The sequence below is a fragment of the Balaenoptera ricei genome, chromosome X (genome assembly GCF_028023285.1).
Source record: "Balaenoptera ricei isolate mBalRic1 chromosome X, mBalRic1.hap2, whole genome shotgun sequence".
NCBI classification, from domain to species: domain Eukaryota; kingdom Metazoa; phylum Chordata; class Mammalia; order Artiodactyla; family Balaenopteridae; genus Balaenoptera; species Balaenoptera ricei.
This window is the reverse complement of record NC_082660.1, coordinates 91,410,375-91,416,374: the sequence shown is the minus strand read 5'-3', so window position 1 is coordinate 91,416,374 and position 6,000 is coordinate 91,410,375. Positions and strand designations below refer to the sequence as shown.

The window sequence follows — 6,000 nt, the reverse complement described above, 5'->3', positions numbered from 1 at the left end:
ATTGGACTAAATATTTTCTGAAGTCCCTTCTGACTGAGGGTGTTTCCAGCTCCACCAAGGACAACCTGCAAAGAAGGAGCAGAGAAGTGCTTGGTCTGAGTTCCCACAGGCCAGGTTAGGGAGGCGAACACATTCAAAGCCCAGAGCTGAGCAGAGGGCCCCTGAGGGCTGAGCTGGCAAAGCTAGACAGAACAAAAGGATTCCGTTTTGAAGTGGCTTCTTCACACTTCAGGCTGTGGGCGGGGTACTGAAGGGCTAAAGTATGGAAGAAAACTGTGGGGAGAGCCTGGAGGCTGAATTTTACTGTTTTATCTGTTAGAATTAAAATGATTTTTTTCTTTCCCCTTTAAGATTTTTCCCAAAAAATCTATATTATCAAAGCCATACTTGCTTATTATAAGAAAGTTGAAAAATACAAAAAAGTAGGAGGAAAACAAAAACTTCATTTAGTTTCACCACCTAGAGATAGCCACTGTTAATATTTTCCATATTTCTTTTTAGGCTTTTTTCCACACATATCTACTCATATCCACTAATTGTTGTGATCATATTTTACATTAATGTATCTTACTTTCAATTAATACTAGAGCATAAGCATTATCCTGTCGTTATGAACTATGTAAATATCATTTTATTGTCTAGATAATATTCTATTATATGACTATACTATATTTAACCATTGACCCATTAGGGTTTTTTTTCCTAGTGTTTTATTATTCTAAGTAATACTGTGATTAACATCATTGTACGAAAAGTTTGTGTACATTTCTGTTTCCTTAGGAAACACTCATTCATTCATTATACAAATATTAGTGAGGACTTACTATATGCCAGGCACTATGCTAGGTGCAAAATTTTTGCCTTGGGTGGCATGTTGTCACCTACTGAGGTAAGAAACACTGGAGGAGGAGCAAATTTAAGAGAAAATGTTTGACTGGATGTGTTGAGTTTGAGATGTCCAAGTGGAGTTGCCAAGAAAGCAGAGCTCAGTGAAGAGGTCTGGATAGAACTATAAAATTACAGTTGTGGCCATATAGATGGTGTAATTCATGCCAAGTGAGTGAAAGATCATTTAGGGAAAGAGTATATGTAGCCTAGTCCTGAGAATGTCTGGCTTTCAGAGGTTAGATAGCAGAAGTGGAATATGCAAAGGAGACTGAGGAGAGGGCAAAGGGATAGGAGGAAAAGCAAAAGAGTATGGCATCATAGATGCCACAGGAAGACTTTCAAGGAGGAGGAAATGGTTAACAGCGTTAAATGTAGGGGAGAGATCAAGGAAGATAAAAAGGGAAAAATGCCCTATTTATTTATTTAATATAGCTTTTTTGACACGGAGGTCATTGGTTGGGTATCTTGTTGAGCACAGTTTCAGTGGAATGTTGGGGGAAGGAAGCCAAATTGCTGAGTAAGAAGTAAGGGAATAGAAATTGCCCATAAAGAGGAGCTGGAGAGGTACCTAGTGTGTAGGGAGGATTTTTTTTTTTAAGATGGCAGAGACTTGAGCATGCTTAATTGCTTATGACAGATGAGAGGGACTTGAGCGTGGTTAATGGCTGATGAGAAGAATGGAGAGAGAGAGAGGGAGGGAGGGAGAGGGGGGAGAGGAATCTGTAATTACTGGGTAAATATAAACATTTTAAAGTCTATTGATATATATTGCTCACATGCTTTCTAAAAGGGTTTTAAACCAACATACACTCCTATTAGCAATTATGAAAGAGCTTGTTTGGTGGCCACTTTGTCTTCATTAAGTGTTTTAAAAACAAACAAACAAAACCTTTGCCAAAGAGTTTCATTATGGTCCTAATTTGCTCTTCTTTGATTACTAGTGAGTTTAACCAGTTGTGTACATGTGTGAATTATGTCTATGTCCTTCCCTCAAAACGTTTCTATTTTAGACAGACACTTTTATTTGCTATAAAAAGCTGAAAGTCAAAGGATCAGAATAGTATCATTATCTCCCCAAATTATACGGTCTAGAGCCTTCATCTTCTTAGAAGTACACAACAATTTGACAACTTTTGGCTCAGGCTGATTGAAAGAGAAAGATGATGTATCGTCTGAGAGAGTGACCACCAATGGAACCCAGGTCTAGTCTTAGACTGCTATCGACAGTCTTCAAGCACCCTTTGCTAACCGGGGCCGGCATCCCTCCAGTGCCTTAAGGCTTTGGATCTCAGAGCTCCCCTTCAGTAGGCGCGGCCCCCTACCAAGGAGCCCGGAGCGCTGTGCGGCCCCTTTAAGAGTCCAGCTCCTCCCCCGCTCCAGGGAAAGTTGCAGCTTTTTCCGCCTCCCGGGAGGGTAAGAAGGGCCAGCCGCCAGAGTGGGGTTGCAGTCTTCCCGGACTCGGAGACCCTCCCCTGAATCCGGTACTGGGACGTCTCGCCTTCTCGCGGCACCTGTTGCAGGTGACAGGTAGGTCCGTGGCCCGCAACCGCCCCTCCGCCCTCGGTCCGGGACGCCTCCTGGGCCCCCAGTACCTTTTCGCTGCCTAAGCGCCCCCACCCCCATCTCGGGGACCTGCGCGCTTCCCTACCCCTTTCCGCTCTCCCAGTCTCTCCTTGTCCCTAGCTGACCCCCTGTTCCCACTCCCGTCCGCCTGTGCGGACCGCACCCCCCACGCTTTGACTCCCGTCTGTTGGGGCGGTCCCTCCCCACCACTCTGCTTTCTCCCGGCCGCCCCTGGCCATTTCCCCGGCCCATCCGTCGCCGCCACGGGCTGTGCCCCTCGGGGCTCTGCTTCCTCCAGAGTGGCCGACTTTTCCCGCCCTCCGGAGCCGGGGGCCCCTCCCGGGAGCTGGCCCTGGGGGCGGGGGTGGGGCCGAGCTCCTAGCGGGAACTGCGCCCTCCGGGGCGTCGAGTCACCTTTTCGGGGGTGTCTCTCGCAGCGCCCGGCGGTCGCGCGGGGTCTGGGCCCCGCACTCTTTCCGGACCTCTGACCTCGCGGCGTCCGCTTCCCTGCCCTCGGTGGATCCGCCGCAGGTTAAAAGGCTGGAGACCGGTTGGCCCCGAGCCCTGCCTCAGTGGACACCCTCTGCGCTTGGGCTGGGGACCCAGCTGTGTGCTCTGGAGCTGAGCCGCTTTATCTTGCCACCCTTCCAGCAGGCAGCGGGGGTACGCTTCTGGAGGAGTGTCCCCACAACCCTCAGAAGGGACACAGAACGCTTCCATCTTCTGTGATGGTTTGTAAAGGGGCAGAAAAGATGTTCCTCCAGCCCTTAACGTTGAATAAAATGGTTGGGTTTTTTGGTGGTGAAATCATTTGGTGAGAATTTTGGTGACTCGAACAGGTGATGTTTCTCATTAACCAAAGTTTTCTTCCCCCAGTACAGTAGCCTGCCAGCTTCTTTGGGACCAGAGGACCTAGCATTCCAGAATACTGCTTTAGGCAGGGTTGATCCTAGGCCTTGTACATTTTGTGCTAGAAATTAGTCTTCAGTACATCTTGTACCTTCTATTTTTAACTGACTTCTTTTCTGCTTTCAGCTCCCCATCCCCACCCCTCATAAATCCATTAATATTAAGGTGTTAATGACCTTATGTGTTTACCCGCTGGTCTGTGGAGAGAGAACAATGTTTAATGCAAAGAGTTGAGGCCCTAGTGAAGTTTTCTGCTGTAGTTGTAGCTGTTGGCGTTTTTTTGTTTTTGTTTTTTTGAAGCACCTGCTGGAAATCCTAGTAGAAAAAGACCACCAACTTGGCTTGTGAGACTTTTCCTGGCAGGGGATGAACATTTCTGGTAGCACAATTTCAGGTGTCTCTCACTAGGCTAGAGCAGTGAAATGAAGTTTGGAGGCCTGTTCAGGGATAATTGGTCTGTGAGTGTATGTGGCATTCTGATTTTTTTTAATAAAAACATTGTTTATTGTTATTTTTAATTAATTTTTATTGGAGTATAGTTGCTTTACAATGTTGTGTTAGCTTCTACTGCACAGCAACATGAATCAGCCGTACATATACATATATCCCCTCCCTTTTGGATTTCCCTCCCATTTAGGACCCCACAGTGCATTAAGTAGAGTTCCCTGTGCTATACAGTAGGTTCCCATCAGTTGTCTATTTTATACATGGTATCAATAGTGTATATGTGTCAATCCCGATGTCCCAATTCCTCCCTGTGGCATTCTGATTGACACTCTCTGAGCTTTTCCCCTTAAAGGCTGCTACTAAACATGGTTGTTAGAATTCATTGAGCCAGGCACTGTAATAAATTCTTTACATAATTATCTCACATAATCCTAATGATAAGTGTATGTGCTAGGCACTACAATTATAAGCATGCTATGATGAAAGGGAGACTCTGAGAGTTTAAGTGCCTTGTCTCAAATCACCCAACTGATGAGGGGCAGAGCTGGGCCATGTGACTGCCGAACTGTGTTCTTATCCCCTATCACACCGCCTCTGCTGTCTTGGATGTTAGGAACACCAAATAGCTCACAGGTGAGGACTAAGTGATTAAAAATTTCCCTTCCAAGCTGAAGCCTAAGTTTTGGTCCTTGACTCCACCTCAGAGGCACTGCAGAGACTTTGGACCACTTACCTCACTGATGTCTTACCCACTTCACTTCCAACATGAGGCTGGTTGCCACGTTGCCACTATAAGTGCACACCCCTGGGTGTACCTAGTTGAATGAAACCTTCGGGGATCTCAACTCAGAAGGAATTGTCTTGAAGTTAGAGAGGGTGACCCTGGGTTCTAGGGATGTGCGCCTGACTCAACTTTTTCCTTTCCTGCTGGCTAGGGGAGAAATGAGGGTGTGGAAAGTGATAAGGATTTCCCAACAGCCAGGCCAGAGAGGCTGAGGGTGAGTGTGTGCTTGTTTTATCGTGGGATGGATGGAGTACCTTAGGGAGGGACAGTCCACAAGAAAATGTCTTTTCTGATTCCATCTCTGGATCTTTGCTCAAGTTACTCCTTTTTTTTTTTTTCCCTGAAGAGAGACTTTCCCACCCATGACCACTCTCCTGCCATTAATTCCTATTCATCTCAAGATTTAGCTCTAAAGTCACCTCCTTTGGGACAGCCTTACTGAACACACAGTTCCTTCCCCTAAGCAGAATTACCAGTTATTCTGTGTCCTAAAGCATTTTGTTTACACCTCAGGAAAATTCCTTAACACCTCTCTCAGTTGGTTTTCCACCTGGAAGGTACCTCTCTGAGTACAAGGTCTAGATCTTGGAGCTCCCTTTGTCTTGAGCACAAGAGATTAACAAATATTTGTGCTAGGAACTGGGGATACCATGCCTTCAAGGGCCTGAGGTCAGGTGATGGTGGAATTGAAGTACAGAAGACACCTTTTTGAGGCACTTGAAATCCGACAGCTCGGAGTTTGTACTTAAATGTCACCTTAGTGAGGCCGTTCTTAACCATCCTATTTAAGCTTATAACTCCTTCCCTGAACATTCTATATGCCCCTTCCCTACCTTATTACTCTAATGTAATATATTATGTATTTTATTCATTTTTCTTTCTTATTGTCTGTCCCTCTCCCCCCTCCATAATGGAAGTTCCATGTGGGCAGGGATTGCTGTTTGTTTTATTCACCAGTGGACCCCAGCATCCATAACAGAGCCTGGCACATCCTAGGTGCTTGCTAATCTTTGTTAATTGAATTAATGAATGACATTACCATGCTAGGAATTGGCACTCTGTTGTGTTCTCCTGGACCTGAAACTAAGTGTCCCCAGTCTGCCCCAGGCCCAGTTCTCACACAGCTTTGCTTTGAGAGTGCATGCCTGATGGCAACTTTGACCTAGTTGGAAGTACTTCCTCTCTTTTTAAGGCATGAGTCTCTGGATGGAAACTTCTAAAGTTTAAAGTGGAAATGTGAAGATGCTGTACTTCTTGTGGGTAGGAAGGGGGGTTGCACTTAGAAGAGGAAGTATGGCTTGTCAGATGTCTTGAGGCGTTTGTTCAGTGAGCTCATAGAAGCTGGAGAAAGTTCCTGTGTGATAGGGAAGTGAACAGCCCAAACGAATAAAAGATGCCAACCAAATTAA

The 6,000-nt window shown here is 45.8% G+C and overlaps 1 protein-coding gene across 1 annotated transcript in view; it reads left to right on the top strand.

Annotated features, from left to right (window-relative positions):
• Positions 1 to 2,272: 2,272 nt before the first annotated feature.
• The window catches only part of SYTL4 (synaptotagmin like 4), a 70,753-nt gene continuing 67,025 nt past the window's right edge, over positions 2,273 to 6,000 (top strand). Inside the window, exon 1 of the mRNA XM_059910754.1 lies at positions 2,273 to 2,415. The gene's annotated coding sequence lies outside the window, so the exon portion shown is untranslated. The remainder of the gene's footprint in view (positions 2,416 to 6,000) is intronic.